Raw genomic sequence first — 21,150 nt, forward strand, 5'->3', positions numbered from 1 at the left:
TAACTCTAAAACTAAAGGCAAGAAACGGGCCGGTTTACATTGAAGCACAACTAATTCCTGTCCTGCGTACTCTATAAATATAATATACGGTTTTCTAAATATGCCTTGGATGGTAGCCACAAGTCGACAATTTTTGTTTTGTATTTTTCCCATTTTGTTCATAAGGTAAATGTAATTTTTCAGATACCTGATGACATTTATACTTATTGTTTCAATAGATTCTAATAACCCCCTTTGCAGTTAATATGAAAGCTTTCATATCTGCTATGCAGATCTAGTTATTGTTATTTTTTTTTTGTGTTTTGTCCACAAATCGGATTTCTCAGAATCTAACCATAGGATCGTTCTGAAACTTTTACCTATCCCCCCAGAAATGGGTGGTGGCTGTTGATTAAATATATTTTCAAAACGTTTTACGAATCCGAAATCACCGAATTTTACGAAGGAATGCATTTGACCTACAATGCTGTAACTTTGTGACTATTTGACCTATTTTACTAATTCTTTTTTCTTTGAGTATCTTGAAACATTTACTTCAAATCTGCAATTTCGGATTTTGGCATTTCGAAAATTCGTCGCTGTCATTTCGAACCGGAAGTTATTACCAATTTGACAACTTCTTTAATAGTTGTGCGATTTTCGTGAAATTTAGAATGTTAGTAGATCTTGCCAATGCGACTTCAATGATGTCCTTGGAAATTTTCTAAATTATCTCCCCTTGGTGAAATTAAGGATCAAAGTTTTCAAAAAAATCGTCGAAATATAGGTCAGAATGACCTAAAAAAAAAATTCGATACTAGACAAGTAATTACTGATTCGAACACAAAATATGGAGTTTGTCGATCGAACCGGAAGTGCCACCATCTTTAAACGTGAAAAATCAAAAAGGCTTTTTTGCTATTTTACTTACAGACTCGGGCGTCATATTTTCGGAATCCTGGAAGGAATGCCTAAAAATCTATCGGATCAGAATTTTGATTTCGGTCACGTGATGGTCACCATTTTGAATTGAAAATGAAAAATAGAAGCAATTTGAAGGGCCGGGACTTTGGAACACAAGAACTCTCCTTCTAATTAAGCTAGAATGTTCAAACTTGGTGTAGGCGTTCACTAGGTCAATGTCATGATTGAGTTCAAAGATGAGCATTTTTTGCCTAGGGTAAGCAGAGATAAGCAAGCTGATTTGTTGATTCTTTAGGGCACGATGACATTGGTTATAATGAATGGAGGGCGATGAAACTCTTGTCAATCGAGAGGCTAATAGCTGGCCTGTTGTGTGAAATCATTGTATCATTTTTTGAAAATGTCCGGGGTAGCCGAAAAAAGGAGATCGAAATCCAAAAAGTCGTATTTTTACGATTTGGGGCATTTTTAGAGGTCGTGTAAAGTAAAATAAAGCATGCATATACATATATTATTGATATTAAATATATCATATAAAAAACTAAACAATGAATCAGCTGTCATTGACCTGAAAAGAAAGAAAGAAAAAAAGAGTATCTGGTCTTACAGCTAATCTGGGATTATTTCGTCTGAGACAAGGAACAGTGGAGGGGGGGGGGTGGTGGCAAAAAAAAAATAACTTAAATAGAATGAAAGATATAATTAAAATAAATTGGATAGAGTCAGGTAAGAATAGTAGTAGGCATAAGGTTCAAATAAAGCATAGTATATTTATAAATACATTTTATAATTCTTTATTTCAAATCCATTAAGGGTGATATAAATTTATTCGTCCGGGATTTATTTGACTCGCGCTGTTATAAAGCGTAGGGAAATAACTGGTGATTGGTCACCATGGGCCAATCAGGAGCTCGTATTGTGAACTGCTGACCCGACCTTGAAAGTTGTAAACAACAACACACATGTGTAATGGCTGCGCCCATGAAAGAACGTGAATCGACTGATATTTCATCAAATTTACGCTGTATTATTCATTACCAAGGATTTAGAAAGGAACGAGAACAATTATTTACAAAATCTCGCTGGGATAAATTCCGTGAATGTGCCCATGAATGGCTAAAACTTGATGGGCGAGCGAAATGGATAGCTGAACAGGCGACTTCGGGTGATATAATCAAACAAGGAATTTATCGACGCGCCAAAAGATACTGGATTTCACCCAACATGCTACAGGCCTTTTACAGACAAATTCCGAATTGGGTCTGCCCGTAATCGTATAGATAAAGAAAAATTAAAATCCCCGGCTACAATCCAACCAGGGAATAGCGGGAGTGTAGACGATCTGCGACCTACCTCTCCAAACAAATTACGCTCCTGAAGCAAAAAGAAAGAGTAAATCGGTGCTGCCTGTTGTGTGTATTATATGTAAAAAACGTGACAGATTTGTCACTGTTGGAGAAAATAGGAAGAAGGATGTATTAACACAGACTCAGACCCAAACAGGCTCAGGTAGGCCTAATGTTAATATTATGTTACTTACTAAATTTATAATTATTACTAATAAATATTAAATATATTCATCCTACAGTTTTTAATTATTGTGTTGTTGTTTTTGTTGTAAATGGAATCAGAAGTGCTACTGCAATCACTGTAAAATTGTTATGAAGCTAGCCAGTAAAGCCCTTTACCCCATTTGTTGATTTGGCACAGTCATTGGTTAAAGTGTTGCACATTTGCTTGCACAAGGGATGAAACATAGAGAAGTTAACATGTTTTTTATTTTCTTGGCCCACTTGTAGGTGCCTTGCTAAGACGATCTGTCTCTAGACCATTTCCGCTCACACAAAGGATCTGAACTAAACCGCATGCCAGAGTTGACCAGCCAGGTACATGTACATGTAGGCCTCAAAGTGACATTCCCTCCCCCACCCTTGAGCACAAACAACATTCAACGCTATATGGTGTATAATTTGTTTGCAAATTTGTTTGTAGGCCAACTGTTGAAAGCTGCTGAATTGAAAGAGGATGAAGATATTTTAAGGCATATCAGAGGGCAAGATTGTGTGGCCATTGAGGTCAGATATCACCAAAAATGTTATAGGCAATATACATGTACTGAATTTCTTAGACAGTTATCAGAAAGGTAAATATTTGTGATGTTTTTTTTATTTGTATTCTCCGCCTTCTTGCCACTGGTATTATTCAAATAAAACTGAACCATGGGTGAGTCCTGAAATTACTATGTTTTTGTCCAGTGGACGTTAAACCGCAATTCTCCTCTCTATCTCTCCTTGTACTGCTAATGCCTTCCTGTCTTCATTAGCTGGTTTCTGCATGAAAATAAGATGTTAACCCCTGTGTAAGTGTCTTTTTCCTCTGTTGTACGAAATTAATGAGAGTAAACCAAGCTCCAGAATTTTGTTTTAATTGTGTACATGTATATGTTTATTTATATTTTTCAGCAAAGATGACTAGCCCTCCGTCGAATATTAAACCACATACAATATATTCTGTGAAGATGTCATAAGAGAAAGAATCATAAATGGCCAGCAAAGTTGTCTTGTACAGAGAGAGAGAAATGGGGTTTAACGTCCACTCAACACAAACTGGGTCATTTTGGGACTAACATACGGTTTCAATTTTATTTCAATAATTCGCTTGCACGTATGGGTCTTTAGCAGTGAGAGGAAACCGGAGTGCCCGGAGGAAACCCACGAGGTTGAGAAGACGCCTCTATCTCCATGCCACATACGCTCACACCTGGGATCAAAGCCACAGCCACAAGCCAGAGGTGACCGACCAGCTAGAGGTCGAAGCGCGGCACTCTAGGCCATCCCAACCCCCCTTTCTTGTACAGACCTGTGCATGTGTAGTCAATGTGAAAATGAAAAAAAAACTGTTAAAGAGACCGAATTTGATGTTAATACATTTAGTGACAGTGATGATGATAATGAAGATTAACTTTGATGACATTTGATGTGCAGAGTAACTGTTTAATTTTGATTTTCAATGATTGTTTCACTTTAATAAATAATTTCACAACTGTTCATCCTGTTTTCTAACCTTTCCCTTCATTCCAGCCCAGATACACAATTATTTTTTTTAACTTATATCTACATGTATGTTTGTAATTTGACCATTAATCATATCCGAAATAGTAGTTCACAGCTACATGTACAGTTGTAAAAATACTGTAGTGGCTAATTGAAAGGGAACATGTATGTGGGTTTAGAATGTTTATCTTAGTGGAAAAAAATCATGTGGTTCAATGCTTATAAAGTGCTACTGATCTCCATTATTTCAAAAGCATATCACTCAACTACTGTCAAACATATCCCCTGGCTAGAATATGCTACAAATCGGCTCTAGCATGTTCCATACAAGCGATAATTTCTGAGCAAACATCCAACAACCAACCCTAACAGGCCCTTGAGATCCAACAAACAAAATAATTATTGGGCTTGTTTGCCCACACCTGGTCTTATGATTCATACAAGACCTGATAGTCTATCAATTACAGGCATTTGACAGAAAGGGAGATAATTCTTTTTTACCGTTAATGGATTTCCACAATTCTTTATTCACCCATGACATTTGTGTTTTGAGCATTTTTATTTACATCAAAATCTGTCCAATAAACTGTTCATTGCCAAGGATGAAGGCATGAGGTGTTTTACCAACTATTTAATTTTATGTCAACTTCAGAATTGTTAGTACACAAATAGCATTTATTTGACAATTTTGACGAATTTCATCTGGCCCTAAATCAATAAATTGCAAACATTTTGCTTGGAACTCCCAGATTTTGTCTTCCTGGCATCATAAGCTTTCCAAAAGTGTATAGTTTTTCTTTTATGGAAGACCGTGTAGCGGAGTTGTGTTTCTAAGCTAGCTAGAAATTTTGGCTGCAGGCCTACACCTCCCAAGCTAAATTTCCCTCATGTCATCCTGTATAGCAAAGGCATATGCCTGTCTTAATTAACCCAGTACTAAACACAATTTACTTGTTTAATTTTTCCAGCATTTTTCAGGATAGCTGATGGGATGCGGGTCAAGTTATGCCACTTGTCTATTTAATTATTTACCAGTGAAAAATCGAATTAACTTCACCAAATTTTTACTCATTATAATGATTTTTTTTTTCTGTTCATATTATTTCTATGACATGTGACAGTGACTGTGAATATGAAAGCTTTAATATCTGCTTAGCAGATCTAGTTATTGTTATTTTTTTTTTGTGTTTTGTCCACAAATCGGATTTCTCAGAATCTAACCATAGGATCGTTCTGAAACTTTTACCTATCCCCCCAAAAATGGGTGGTGGCTGTTGATTAAATATATTTTCAAAACGTTTTACGAATCCGAAATCACCGAATTTTACGAAGGAATGCATTTGACCTACAATGCTGTAACTTTGTGACTATTTGACCTATTTTACTAATTCTTTTTTCTTTGAGTATCTTGAAACATTTACTTCAAATCTGCAATTTCGGATTTTGGCATTTCGAAAATTCGTCGCTGTCATTTCGAACCGGAAGTTATTACCAATTTGACAACTTCTTTAATAGTTGTGCGATTTTCGTGAAATTTAGAATGTTAGTAGATCTTGCCAATGCGACTTCAATGATGTCCTTGGAAATTTTCTAAATTATCTCCCCTTGGTGAAATTAAGGATCAAAGTTTTCAAAAAAATCGTCGAAATATAGGTCAGAATGACCTAAAAAAAAAATTCGATACTAGACAAGTAATTACTGATTCGTACACAAAATATGGAGTTTGTCGATCGAACCGGAAGTGCCACCATCTTTAAACGTGAAAAATCAAAAAGGCTTTTTTGCTATTTTACTTACAGACTCGGGCGTCATATTTTCGGAATCCTGGAAGGAATGCCTAAAAATCTATCGGATCAGAATTTTGATTTCGGTCACGTGATGGTCACCATTTTGAATTGAAAATGAAAAATAGAAGCAATTTGAAGGACGGGGACTTTGGAACACAAGAACTCTCCTTCTAATTAAGCTAGAATGTTCAAACTTGGTGTAGGCGTTCACTAGGTCAATGTCATGATTGAGTTCAAAGATGAGCATTTTTTGCCTAGGGTAAGCAGAGATAAGCAAGCTGATTTGTTGATTCTTTAGGGCACGATGACATTGGTTATAATGAATGGAGGGCGATGAAACTCTTGTCAATCGAGAGGCTAATAGCTGGTCTGTTGTGTGAAATCATTGTATCATTTTTTGAAAATGTCCGGGGTAGCCGAAAAAAGGAGATCGAATCCAAAAAGTCGTATTTTTACGATTTGGGGCATTTTTAGAGGTCGTGTAAAGTAAAATAAAGCATGCATATACATATATTATTGATATTAAATATATCATATAAAAAACTAAACAATGAATCAGCTGTCATTGACAGATTTTATATTATAAGCATGGTCAGTGAAAGGTCAGCGTATTGTCTAACTTGAACTCACTGACTCCGTAACATTATTGTGGGTATGGTATAAGCTGAATTTGATGAGATGCACATATCTCGTATGACTATTTGGTACTTACAGTGTTAGACTTTGTCGTAACGTTACGGTCTCCATTCATCAAATCGTCGTTGGGGCTATAATACGATTTTGAATCAAGTTATTTATCACTGAGGGACTCAAAATTAGGTTTGATGTAGCTCTGCTCATTTACAGTGGCGAATTTAACGGGCTCATGGGTTCCAGCTCCCTCCTCTAGAAATTTCACAGCACCCGCATGGATTGTGGCTAATTTTGTGGCAGAATTTTTATTTTTCTTGGGGAGGTATTTCTAAATGGCTCCGACACAAGTGCCTGAAATGCCATGAAATCACGTTTTCGGCCTCCAATTAAAATTTCTTAGCGGGAGAACCCCCTGACCCGACCCCCTTGCGGGGCTTCACGGTCGGTATCAGCCCCCCTCCCCACCACCATGGTTAATCCGGCGTTGATGTTCCCTCTTGTGCAGCTGCAAAAGAATGTACAAGTTCATTGCCTCATTGTCAAAGATCCCACTTTTCTACCCCAGTTCGGGTAATGAGGTCGAGCGTATATTGTATAGGGGATATTAAACAAGCAAACAGTATGGCTGATGTCTCCCGCCAAAACCCCAAAGTAAAAGATGACACATTAATTAATCGCACTTTCATATTTTTTTCAAAAGTATCGAGCAATCAAACTATACTGTAAATTTCATCACTCTCTGTCAGATAGAAATCAAGGTTATCTTGTCCCAAAGCATCGACCAATGAAATTGCCAAGCTGTAGCTCAAAATGTTCAGTCAAGACCTGATGAACTTTAAATTTATACACAGTGTTTAAGGTCATGAGATGAAGAAGCCAATTGATTTTCAGCGATTTCCGATAATTACTGTCAGAGTTATGGCCCTTCATCACTTAAAAAAAATCTTGTGGATGCTCTAGAGGCCAAAGTTAATGTCCGATTGGCTTTAAATTTATACACAGTGGTTAAGGTCATGAGACCTTAGGCGATTGATTTTCAGCGATATCTGATATTTACTGCCAGAGATGCGGCCCCTGATCACTTCAAAATATCTTGTGGACGCTCTAGAGGCCAAAGTTAATATCCGATTGACTTTAAATTTATGCGCAGTGTTTAAGGTCATGACACGAAGATGCCTACAATATTGATTTTCAGCGATATCTGATATTTACTGCCATTTCCGATAATTACCGTCAGAGTTATTGCCCTTGATCACTTTTAAAAATCTTGTGGACACTCTAGAGGCTAAATTCAATATCCGATTGACTTTATATTTATACAGTGTTTAAGGTAAGAAGCCAATTGATTTTCAGCGATTTCCGATTGAATCCTTTGAAAATCACACCTAACTCTAAAAATAAAGGCAAGAAACGGGCCGGTTTACATTGAAGCACAAGTAATTCCTGTCCTGCGTACTCTGTATATAATATATGGTTTTCTAAATATGCCTTGGATGGTAGCCACAAGTCGACAATTTTTGTTTTGTATTTTTCCCACTTTGTTCATAAGGTAAATGTAATATTTCAGATACCTGATGACATTTATACTTATTGTTTCAATAGATTCTAATAACCCCCTTTGCAGTTAATATGAAAGCTTTCATATCTGCTATGCAGATCTAGTTTTATTTTATGTTTTTTTTTACAATTTTCATGTGTAAATAATTGAATTAAATCATCCTGTCCATAATATCATATCTAATGTATTGGACGTTAAATCTGTAATAAACAAGAACAAACCTTTTCTGTCAAATATAAAACAGATGATGATCAGATTATTGTAGGCTTTGGGTCAATTTGGAATGCTTTTTGCCCATTCGCCAAACTGTTCTTTTTTTCCCCTTTTTCGATTTTGCGTAGATCTCAGAAACTGTAAGAAGTGATAGAGTTCTGAATACTGGGGTTTCCCCATGTAAGTTGTTAACATTTAACACTTATAAGTATTATGCAAGTTATGAGCTGACCGGAAATGATGTAAATCTTTAACGTGCACGAAAACTTCTTATGTAGAGACTCTAATCGGTATTCTTGTGTATGAAATCTTTGAACAATAGTAACAGGATACAATGCGGCGGGTATTATGAGATGGTCATCGAATTGTTACCATGTGAATAATGATACCTTGGTTTTTTTTCACGGACTTAATTTAATCATCAACGTACATATTCACGAGGAGAGAGAGAAAGAGAGAGAGAGAGAGAGAGAGAGAGAGATATTTAACGTCCACTCAACATAAACTAAGAAATTTCAGAACTAACATGGTTCAATTTTATTTCAATAATTCACATTAGCGTAGAGGTCTTTATAAGTAGGAGGAAACTGAAGAACCCGAGAAAACCCACGAGGTTGGACAGGTGACGCTACTCCTTATCACGTTATAGCAGAAAACTGAAACCAGGTCACTTGACTCAATGACAGACTTTATGATACAGCGCACACGCGTTAACCATTCGACCACACCTCCTTCATTCACTAAAGAGCTTTACCATAACATTTTAATTATGCCATCTTTCTAACCTGGTGGTCTGGGCCCTTATTCACGAAAACTTAAACTAAGATACAATCGAAATTTTAAGAAATACTGCAATTCGATTGGCTGACCAATATGCAAATTGGATATATGCAAATTGATTTTACTGGTCAGCCAATCGAATTGCAGTATTTCTTAAAATTTCGTTTGTATCTTAGTTTAAGTTTTCGTGAATAAGGGCCCTGGTGTTAGATCCCTGCGTGGGCCGAGGTAATTCATCTGGATTTTACGGAGTAGTTCATCCTTGTCAGTGGTGCAGAACAGACGGACTGGCAAGCGACAATGTATAGTCGTTCCGATGGGCCGGAAAACCGACATCCCGGAGAAAACACAGAGTTTAGACAGGCGACATACTCCTTGTCACGTTCAACCTGGGAATCGAAACCCAGCCAGTTGACTCAATGACAGACCGTATGATTCAGCGCAGACCCAAAGGTTATAGCCTACCGTGCAAATTCCAGCCAGCATAACGTATCTATATAAGTGACATTTATTCCTACTGGCGATTTACAAATATTGCATGAAGAAATTCAAATCATAACAACATAAACACGACTAATGCACAGTATCATATTGATTATAAAAGTATAATGTATTTATTGGTTGTACTATATATGTCACAAAACAACAATCAATAGATAATAATAATTATTTACTAATTATATAAATCATTTAAGAGGTAGCAGTTAACCATTGTTTAATTTAACAGTTATATAATTACCCTGGTTAGAGAGAGAGAGAGAAATGGGGTTTAACGTCCACTCGACACAAACTAGGTCATTTCGGGACTAACATATGGTTTAATTTTATTTCTATAATTCGCTTCCGCGTAGGGTCTTTAGCAATGGGAGGAAACCGGAGGACCCGGAGAAAAACCCACGAGGTTGGACAGGCGACCCTACTCCTTGTCACGTACAACCGGGGATTCGAAACCACGCCAGTCGACTCAATGACAGACTTTATGATACAACGCGCTCACGCTAACCACTCAGCCATCCAACCCCCCACCCTGGTTAGAAAGGTATGAACAATTAGAGAGAGAGAGAGAGAGAGAAATGGGGTTTAACGTCCACTTGACATAAACTAGGTCATTTCGGGACTAACATATGGTTTAATTTTATTTCAATAATTCCTTTGCGCGTAGGGGTCTTTGTTGGTGGGAGGAAACCGGAGGACCCGGAGAAAACCCACGAGGTTGGACAGGCGACCCTACTCCTTGTCACGTACAACCGAGGATTCGAAACCACGCCAGTCGACTCAATGACAGACTTTATGATACAGCGCGCGTGCGTTTTACCCCCCCCCCCCCAACCGGTATGAAACCACCGTACAACGGTCAAAAGTATCAAGAGTGGCCAAACAAATTGCACTGTTTATCGACAAAAGACAGAGTGGGTCATAATCGGGAACGTTCTGCATACGTATAATATGGAGAGCTATTTTTCTAAGTGGCAATATTTGAACTAAGGGTGTTCTACTGTTGACCAATATCTGGCACTGGTGCTTCTAGAGTAAAAATATTTCATATCAGTAAAAAACAGTTGCTCCTGAAATTAATATCCCAGTTTTTTTGTGTACATAACGTCATCTCTTTGTACCATTTAAAATAAAGCTCCCTGCTGCAGCTATTTATAAGAAAGTCGCCCCTTTCTTAGTATAAAGGAAAGTTGAGGTTGATAATTATTATATCGGGTTTTATTTGTTATCAGAGACTAAAAGACTGTTTTTGTACCATTCGGAAAACTGTTTTTTGTTGGGTTTTTTTTTCCATTTACAATTCGTGTAGATCTCTGAAACTAACAGATAGTGTTCTGAATATTGATTTTTCCATTGTTTTTAACAATTATTACTTATAACTATTGCGAAAGTTGTGGACAGACCGTAAGTTGTGTAAATCTTTAACGTACACGAAAATTGAAAACCGGCCCTAATTATGTGAATTCCCAACCAATTTTCGAAAAAGTTATATTTTTGTACAGCTTGGGATATTGCGGATGCGATAACGGCCGAATTGAAATACCATGTCGTTCTCATTTTTTCTTCAAAATTTGAAAATTTACTAAAATTGTTATTTCTTGGAATTTTGAGTTTTCGCTTACATATTTGGATTGGCGGCGTCTGTTCGATTCTACCGATCTAGGATTATCATGATGTGAATTGTTCAACTCTATTTTTCAATTACCTTCTCTATCGCAATGCGAATACAAAGAACGTGTCAATATCTGAGTTATGTTAGTGTATTGGGTTGTTTTTTTTGGGGGGTGGGGGGTGGGGGAGTGGTGAGGAAAGTCTTTTGTCATGCATCTGGCGATCGTGTGACGCCTTGGCACGTTGAAAGCCTTCAGTCTTGCAAGCAAGTCTAGTTGTTATATATTTTTTATTAGGGGAAGCTAGATCTCAGCAACTATAAGAGATAGAGGTCTGAAGTTTGGTTTTCTGTCGAGAAAATGGGTGGTGGTTAGTGCTTAAATGTAAAACGAAATTTGTGCGCATAGCGGAAATGCCTCAAATCTTTAACGTGCACAAAAATTGTAAACGAATGCCTCAAAACGAATGCCTCAAATCTTTAACGTCCCTAATTCTGTTAATTCTCAACCGATTTTTCTGATAATTACATTTTTGGATAGCTGGAGACATTTCTAAGCAGATAGGAGTTCAAAATCGTCGAATTTAAAAACTTTGTCGCTTTCATTTTTTTGGTGAAAATTGGTAAATTTTCAAAATTTTCTAAAATCTTTATTTCTTGGAATGTTTCAATTTTGATTACATTTTTGGATAGCTGGTGTCTATCCGATTCCAACGATATAAGTTTTGTTTTGAAATTCTGATTTTGATTTTGGTCGATTTTTTGCGATTTTTAGTCAAAATTTAATAACTCTAAAACGGCTCCAACGATTTTTTTGAAACTTCAATACTATGAAGTCATAGGAGAAAACTAGTGCTTAAACTATAAATGAAAATCCTCTAATCACCGGAAGTGGTCAAGAAAAGTACCCAAACTTTGACAAAATTCTGAAAAACGGGTGCCTGTGCGGAAAATGAGATGTATCCATTGTGTTTTTGCCGATTAGTTAAAGTTTTAAATCTTTTAATAGCCCATTGAATTGTCTATCAGATGGTCCTAAAGCGACAAGTTTCTATCAAATATTGAAAAAGTTACAGGACTTTGAAAAGTAGGGTTTTTTACGATTTCGAGCAAATTTAGTCGCCATTTTCTCGAAAAATAAGTATATTTGTTTCTTTTAAACTTTGTCAATCGAGAATCTAATTTGTAGTCTTTTGTGTGAAACCATTATATCATTTTTAGAAATGTCAGGGGTAGCCGAAAAAAGAGATCGAAAAAAAATCGAAAACGTCGTATTTTTACGATTTGGAGCATTTTTAGAGGTCTATTTCTCGAAAAGTCAACATAATATTTTTTTGGAACTTCTTCTACAGAGAGGCCTATCAGTAGTGTTATATATAAAAGCATTGTACAACAGTTCCAAATTTCAGGAGTAGGAGAACAAAGGGATCGAATATTGAACACGGCACCTTTCATTGTTAAGCGAAACATAAGGGGGATACAATCTGTACGTTTTGTCAACGTAAAGAGCCTATTCAAGAGTGCTTTTATCAGTGATGATATTTGAACTGAAATTATTTCAACTATGAGTGTTGTCTTCTATCCAAAATATGGGTTTAGTGACCCTGTAACAGAAATAGTTGATTGCTGTGTGTAATAATTAGTCTTTGAATTAATATTGTTGCTTCTTTGTCAAAATTATCTTATACCGGTAATCATCTGAACAAAAATCGACGGCTCGCGCTGTTTATAACAAAATCAAATTTGTCAAACGGTTGCAGTAGTATCGAACAGTAGTATCGGATATTGCACATAACAACAGGCTTGACGTTGTTTGAGCATGGACTCTATCTGTAATTAATATTAAATTTTTATTAGTGACGTCAAATCTTTAACGTGCACAAAACCAGAACATTGGCGATATTTCTTTGAATATTCAATCAATTTTTGAACCAGTTACATATTTGAGTAGCTGACATGAACGCGATTCCGAAGTCTCGTGTACACATTGGTGTGACCGTAAAAGATCCCTTGGCGGTTGGAATTCTATATAAAAGAAGACTAGCGCCGCTGTACGAGCATGTTTAGAGGTCTAATTCTCAAAAAGGCAATGTAATATTTTTTGGGGAACTCCTTCTATAGAGAGACTAATTGATATATATGTATATGAAAAGAGAGAGAGAGAGAGAAATGGGGTTTAACGTCCACTCGACACAAACTAGGTCATTTCGGGACTAACATATGGTTTATTTCAATAATTCGCTTGTGCGTAGGGGTCTTTAGCAGTGGGAGGAAACCGGAGGACCCGGAGAATACCCACGAGGTTGGACAGGCGACCCTAATCCTTGTCACGTACAACCGGGGAATCGAAACCCCAGTACCAGTTGATTCAATGACAGACCGTAAGATACAGCGCAGTCCCAAAGGCTAGCCTACCGTGCAAATACCAGTCTGCATAATTTATCTATGTAAGAGACATTTATTCCTACTGGCGATTTACAAATATTGCATGAAGAAATTCAAATCAGAAGAACATAAACACGACTAATACACAGTATCGTATTGATTATAAAAGTACAATGTATATATTGGTTACACTATATATGTCACAAAAGAACAATCATTAGATAATAATAATTATTTACTAATTATATAAATCATTTTAAGAGGTAGGAGTTATCCATTGTTTAATTTAACAGTTATATAATTACCCTGGTTAGAAAGGTACGAACAATTAAGGTATTTAAACAAATGATTACGAAAGAACATAACACTATAGACTTCTTTGATAAGACATATAATACACGTTTAATATATATATAAATGACAATGTCCTACGCTAACAAATAATGAAATATGATAGTATCAGTAAATCTAAAAAAACAAAGTAGTCGCGAACATCCTGGCTCTTGACTGCTTCAGTTGTTTGATCCTGGACTCTGTCTGTAATTAATAGTAAACTTTTACATGTTAGTGACGTCAAATCTTTAACGTTCACGAAACCAGAAAATTGGCGATATTTAATTTTTGAACCAGTTACATATTTCAGTAGCTGACATGAACGCGATTCCGAAGTCCCGCATACACATTGGTGTGACTGTAAAAGATCCCTTGGCAGTTGGAATTGTATATAAGAGTGTGACGCCTTGGCACGGTGAAAGCCTTCAGTCTTGCAAGCAAGTCTAGTTATTGTCCCCCGCCTTTCGAAGAAAGCAGGGGACTATTAAAATGGGTTCGTCCGTCTGTCTGTCCGTCTGTCCGTCTGTCTGTCCGTCTGTCTGTCCGTCACACTTTTTGGGACACAATAACTCTCTTCCTAATTGAGCTAGAATGTTCAAACTTGGTGTATGTGTTTATTAGGTCAATGCCTTGATGGAGTTCGAAGATGAGCATTTTCCGCTTAGGGTAAGCAGAGATAAGCAATTTGATTGGTTGATGCTTTGGGACACGATAACTCTCTTCCTAATTGGGCTAGAATGTTCAAACTTGGTGTATGTGTTGATTAGGTCAATGCCTTGATGGAGTTCGAAGATGAGCATTTTCCGCTTAGGGTAAGCAGAGATAAGCAATTTGATTGGTTGATGCTTTGGGACACGATAACTTTTAATTGAGCTAGAATGTTCAAACTTGGTGTATGTGTTAATTAGGTCAATGCCTTGATGGAGTTCGAAGATGAGCATTTTCCGCTTAGGGTAAGCAGAGATAAGCAATTTGATTGGTTGATACTTTGGGGCACGATAACTCTCTTCCTAATTGAGCTAGAATGTTCAAACTTGGTGTATGTGTTGATTAGGTCAATGCCTTGATGGAGTTCGAAGATGAGCATTTTCCGCTTAGGGTAAGCAGAGATAAGCAATTTGATTGGTTGATGCTTTGGGACACGATAACTTTTAATTGAGCTAGAATGTTCAAACTTGGTGTATGTGTTTATTAGGTCAATGCCTTGATGGAGTTCGAAGATGAGCATTTTCCGCTTAGGGTAAGCAGAGATAAGCAATTTGATTGGTTGATACTTTGGGGCACGATAACTCTCTTCCTAATTGAGCTAGAATGTTCAAACTTGGTGTATGTGTTGATTAGGTCAATGCCTTGATGGAGTTCGAAGATGAGCATTTTCCGCTTAGGGTAAGCAGAGATAAGCAATTTGATTGGTTGATGCTTTGGGACACGATAACTTTAGTTCTAATTAAGTGAGATTGATGAAACTTGGTGTATAGTTTCATTACAGTAATACCTTGACTAAGTTTGATAATGAGCATTTTCTGCTCAGGGTAAGCAGAGCGATACGCAATTTGATTGGACTGTTTGATTGTTCAATACTTTGTAAAAGATAATTTGTGATAAATTTATATGTGTCCTCTAATTATTTTCCTATTTCGGCGGGGGACATCAGCCTCACTGTTGGCTTGTTATTATTATTATTATTATCATCAATGGCATATTTCAAAGCTGTTGCGAAGCATATTGGAGAATCTGAAGGACCATTCGTAATTGAGGGAAGCTGGGATAATAGCTGATGGTTCTCTTACTTGATTTTTAGCAGGTACCCACTATACTCAATGTAAACGCATCCACCCTTTGCTAGCTTTATCTTTGGCGGTATTACATTTCAGACAGTTTTGTGAACCAAATTCTTCAACAGCTACAGTGTTTCCAAAGAAATGAATGAAATAATTGATTATGCACAGAAGACACTGGCTAGTGAACACGGGAAAACAGCCAAATATCGGTACACGTAGGTAAAAATAATTCGAATATTTCACCTTTTTTCACGAAGTATTCGTGTTGGTGACAACTTATTTACATGCTGCCTCTTTTAAATGTCAAGTTTATTCTTCAGTTTATAGCACCCAAACTATGCCAGATGGATTCTCTGGTTGCAACACATCCTGGAATATCTGACGAATTCCAAACAGGTGCCCTTCCCATACGTAGAACAGACAGTCCATGCAGATGCTGCTAATCGTTTTTCAGGTATTATTATCATCATAGAAATTCCATAGCGGCTAGACAGAGATGGTCCATGTCTCAATATATGAGGGCAACTATAGTTGGAGTTTGAACATTTAGGCATTTCCAGACCTAAAGATGTAACTTCTGAATTGAGACAAGTTAATATTCAGACGAACACAGCACATCGCATCAAAATTACTGAAAGAATTGTAACAGATTTCCTTTTAAACATTTATGAAAATGGTAACATGTCTCGTGAAAAATTTATTTCAGAAGTTATTGCAGACCCCTCCTGATTTGATAAACCCCTAAAACGGTCAAAACCAAGCCCAATTGCTTCTAACGGTACCTAAAAGAAACGAAAAAGAACGGCAACATTGTAGGCTACAGTTGATTGCTTTATCGAAAATAAATTAGACCTGATGATTACTATATCTTATCCACTCACACAATGCCATATGAAACCGTGATATCAACTCAAACATCTTTGCTTTTGGAATCAGAATGTGCTGGGGTTCTCCTTTGGGGACTATGGGATTGCAATCGTAAACTGGACAAATTCTCAGACAAATTAAAGGAAACCTCTTTAACAGCTGTAGTTGGTGATGAATTACTACCCACATCATAATAGCGTTGAGCTTGAAACGCAAGTGCTTGTGCAGTTGTGTCATCTGAACTTGCCATAATAACAGCCTGTTTACAGTTGGTTGGTAAAATAGATATAAATTTATCCCTAACTTGTGACAAATTATAACCTAACTGATTGGCTAATTTCTTGATTTTATCTAAATTGTCACTTGGTGACAATGAACAATCATATTGAATATTGGAATATTGGCTATACAATCCAAGTTTAGTTTTAGTTGAGGAATACTTGTCAATGAACTGGTCTTTCAAACTAGCGTAAGAATCAAATTCAATGTCCTCTATCCAAAGACGAGCCTTGCCCTTGAGCGATTGCTTAAACAGTTGTGATATGTGCTCAAATTCTTCATCGTCAATAGCAATATCTTGATGGTTGAGGTAATCCTCAAAGCTAAGAATGTGGGCTCTTGCAGTATCCCTATCAATAACAGACCCATCGAACCGATCAATCATTTTCTCCATTGCAGATAATAAGAAGAGAAATATTAGGCCAAAAAATAACATTTAAAGTTACGGTACCTAGGACCTTACACACACTGACACTGATCAGTTTCTGGTAATAAAAGAATAGGCCTACACTTAAATCATAAAACTTAAACCTGAAAAGAAATTTTGATTAGTAACATGCAATTGATTCCTACAAGAAAACAAATATTACATATCAAGGAGTTGACAATATAGTTTTGGACAAATTGACTAAATATTACTAAACAGTTCTGTAAATTAAATTAATAGTTTTATAAAACACAGAATATCAAATTAATGTTGTTATAAAAGCTAAAATGGATGAAAATGTCACTGCACTCCTTTCGAAACAGCACATGTAACAGGAATCGCTAGGGAGTTGAAAATGAATCAAATGTCACTGGACACAGCACACATTCAATGATTTTAAAAACTGGAAGTTGAAATTGTTCAGCTTGTAAATAAGATCTGATCTGAGCTCATCTACACAAAAGTTTGTAATCATTTTCATTCGTCATCATTCATATTACTGCATCTTTGCTTTAATGTTTATAAAAGGCATGACAGGCTAAATTAGGTCTAACTGATTCTTGGCAGTGTTCATGTCTAGATCTAGGCTAATAATTCAATGAAGTGGAATACTACAAACGAACTAGGATACCTCACCAAAATTTCACAATGAAAATGATAAAAATGTTCTTGAACAAAGTCAAACTGCAACCACAAATAGGCACAATAATTGTCTTTTCACACAATGACAATGCGAATATTCACAGTGATAGGCCTAATTAAGCTGTAATCAGCCTGAAAAGTTAAAGCTGGGCTTGACTCAAACCAGGCGAGTTTGGCTGGCACAAAATAAAAATCAAATCCAATTCAATCGAAGAAAAGTCATGGCATCCACTCAAATTCAATGACTATAAAGTTACTTCAGGGAAAGATCTGGCGTCTCCACCATGTTATGTGGGTTTAATCCCACTGGGGGTGTCACTATTTCTCAATCTTTAACTCTCAATAAAGAAAACACCATTCAATGATCCACATGTTTATTCTCTTCTCCCAAGGGCAGATCACTCATACAAAGTAGAAACATCAATAATTCTTTTTATAAATCAAAGGCAAAGACAGTTAAAGGGAGGTAACTCTTTCAAGCTTAACTAAGATTCAGACCACAATTAACTACTTATGTAACTAGACTTATCACTATATAACATCCCTCCCTCCTAAGTCAAAAACACAGTTTTTGGAAAAACTAGTTTGACAATACATATCATCTATGTTTGTAAAAATACTAATGTGTAACATATATTACAAAGCATGAAACTTTGAACAAATCAAAGACATCTTAAAAAATGGGTAAACAAATCAGAATAGGTTTATTCAAATGCTCCAAAACCCCCCAAAGCATGTAGTATATATTACCAAGAATAGATTGCTTTAAAATATGCTATACAGGTGGGTCTATGAATAAACAAGATTCAGAGATGTTAGAATAACACTTATGTTATAATCCCCAAATGAATGTAAAACAATAATTATTATAACAAGGTTTGATATTTCCTTAGGCTACCAGTTACTTGTAGTTTATTATCATTGATAAGTCCATTGGCTACATTAAACAAAACAGGAGATGAGTTAACTGGTATCCAGGAAGAAGTTTGACCTTTCTTGACATTAGAGGTAGTTATCAAAACTTGCAATGAACCACATTTGAACCTAGCTTTATGCAGTTCCATAGAAGACACATTAGACATTTCCTGTAACATCTTACATTGTTCTGATAACTGATAGTGTGATAACTTATCTACATAAGCAATATTATGATTATTTGTACTATTTGGGAGATAATGACAAATATTAATAGGATTTGTAGACCTATTAGAAACAATATCACTCTCATCAAATATAGGTAAGATAACATCACATTCATCCGTAATGAAACATTGATTAGTTTCAGTTAAAACATTAAGATTGTCATTGTTAGGAATATTACCTAACTCTTTCTGAAGTTGATCAATGTGGGTAATTTTTGTCTCAAAATTAGGAGACCTAACAAAACATGGTTTTAACCGATTAATCGAATAGACGTCCTGTAGGACCTTACCATCCAACGTAGAGAGAACGTAATGGGTTCGATCAAGAATTTGATGCACAACCAAAGGACCACACCAATCAGCTTTGATTTTACGTGAATTTGAAGTAAGGCTTGATGATGACGGTTTGAGTACATAAACTAACTGGCCCAATCCGTAAATAGGATTCTTACTGAGGGTGTGTGCAATACTGATATTCTGAGATTCCTGTTGACATCTTTGTAATTCAAGCATAGTCTTAGAAATATGATCAAACTTGTCCTTTAAATGGGAAACATACTCGAAATATGAACGACAAACTCCATCGAATTGCCAACGAAGATGGGTAAGGTTTTTGGGCTTCTTACCAAATACCAACTCGTAAGGGAAAAAGTCACCTAACTGTGGTGAAACAAAAGAATTGTAAGCATAGCAACAGGGAGACACATATCTGACCCAATCAGTTCCATACTGATTTAAGTTAACCTTGAGAAAATCAGAGATTGATCTAATGTGGCGTTCTGCCAGAAGACTACCATGATTTGCAACACTAATTACTTTTTGACTAATACCAAGTGTTGTACAAAGAGAGGTAACCAATTTTCCGATGAAACTTGCAGCTGCATCTGTTACTATGACAGATGGGGGACCAAAGAGACAGACTACTTTCTGGATTAAAGCTTCACACACTGTTTCGGCGTCAACTGACTTAGTTGGGACGCAAATGATGAAGCGAGTAATCTCATCACATATAACTAGAAGATGCTTAAAACCAGAGATGGATGCAGGCATGCTTTTGAAATCAATACTAAGTTTGTCAAAAACATTGTATTCTTCAGGTATCCTAGGATGAAATGTTCTGGTTTTATCTGTCTTGGGTTTGAATTTCTGGCAAGTAGAACATGTATTAATGTACTGTGCGATCCTCTGAAACATGTTGGGAAAGTAGAAGAGCTTTCGCATAGTCAAATAAGTCCGAACTATTCCCTGATGATTACACAACTGGCTATCATGATACTAATGTATCAAATTTGTGCACATTGACTCAGGAATGACAAGTTGAAGAGTAAAGCGATCATCCTTGGGTAGGAGAAGACGAAATAAAATATGCTCTGCTAAAATGTACTCTTCTGCTTGGAGTTTGAGACGTTTCGCAGCTTTAGGATCACTGGGCAATATATTGTGAGACAAATAATCATAGATAGGCTTAAATTGGGGAGAAGACGCTTGTTCAAGCCGAAGCTTATTTTGATCGAATGTCAAATTATAGTCTCTGATGATTTTACGCTTAATAACATTGAACAACTTATCCAATTCATCTTGTCTTGGGAAATGATTAGTGACCAGCCGTTCACAATTGTGGATGAGGGGTTTGGGAGGAATACAGAGATCAATGGGAGTATCTCCATCTATATCAATGTCTACTGATTTATCGACCAGACGAGATTCAGGTATAGAATCATTAGAGGAAGATACTTGTGTGTCGGCGAGAACTGGTGGTGGTTTAGGTGGGACAGCATTCTGGCTTGGTTGGCGTATATAGGGAAGGGGAATGGAAGAGTTCTGTTGAGATTTTGACTGGTGAGTTCTAGAATTCCTTGACTGTGAAGAGATATTATTGGAAGACACCATGGAAGAAGGGATTTCAGTTGAAGTACTAGAAGTTGGTTGACTAACGGTAGTAGTGCGTGTGGAAGGGTTGGGGAAGAGTTCGGGAATGGCGATTTGCTTCTGTTTTGCATATTGACGTGTAACCGGGCGACTTACTGACTGAGTAACAGGAAATGCGAGCTCAGAAAGGGTAAAAGCAGTGGGCACAACTTGATCAATATCATCGTCTGTATCAGTTGAACTCCTTGATAAGAAATCTGCTAAGACTAATTCAGTTCCCTTTTTATAGAAGATTTTGAATGAATATTGGGATAGTTTGACAATTAACTTAGTGAGACGTTGAGAACAAGGCTCTTTCTTGGAGTACAGAAGTTGAACTATTGCAGAGTGGTCA

At 36.6% G+C, this 21,150-nt stretch overlaps 1 long non-coding RNA gene across 1 annotated transcript; it reads left to right on the forward strand.

Annotated features, from left to right (window-relative positions):
- Window positions 1-1,602: 1,602 nt before the first annotated feature.
- Window positions 1,603-3,952, forward strand: LOC126828419 (uncharacterized). The gene is made up of 3 exons (XR_007683040.2): window positions 1,603-2,412; window positions 2,896-3,046; window positions 3,366-3,952. It is a non-coding gene; the product is annotated as an uncharacterized LOC126828419 (long non-coding RNA).
- Window positions 3,953-21,150: the final 17,198 nt, after the last annotated feature.

The sequence above is a fragment of the Patella vulgata genome, chromosome 7, assembly GCF_932274485.2.
Source record: "Patella vulgata chromosome 7, xgPatVulg1.2, whole genome shotgun sequence".
In the NCBI taxonomy this organism is placed as follows: domain Eukaryota; kingdom Metazoa; phylum Mollusca; class Gastropoda; family Patellidae; genus Patella; species Patella vulgata.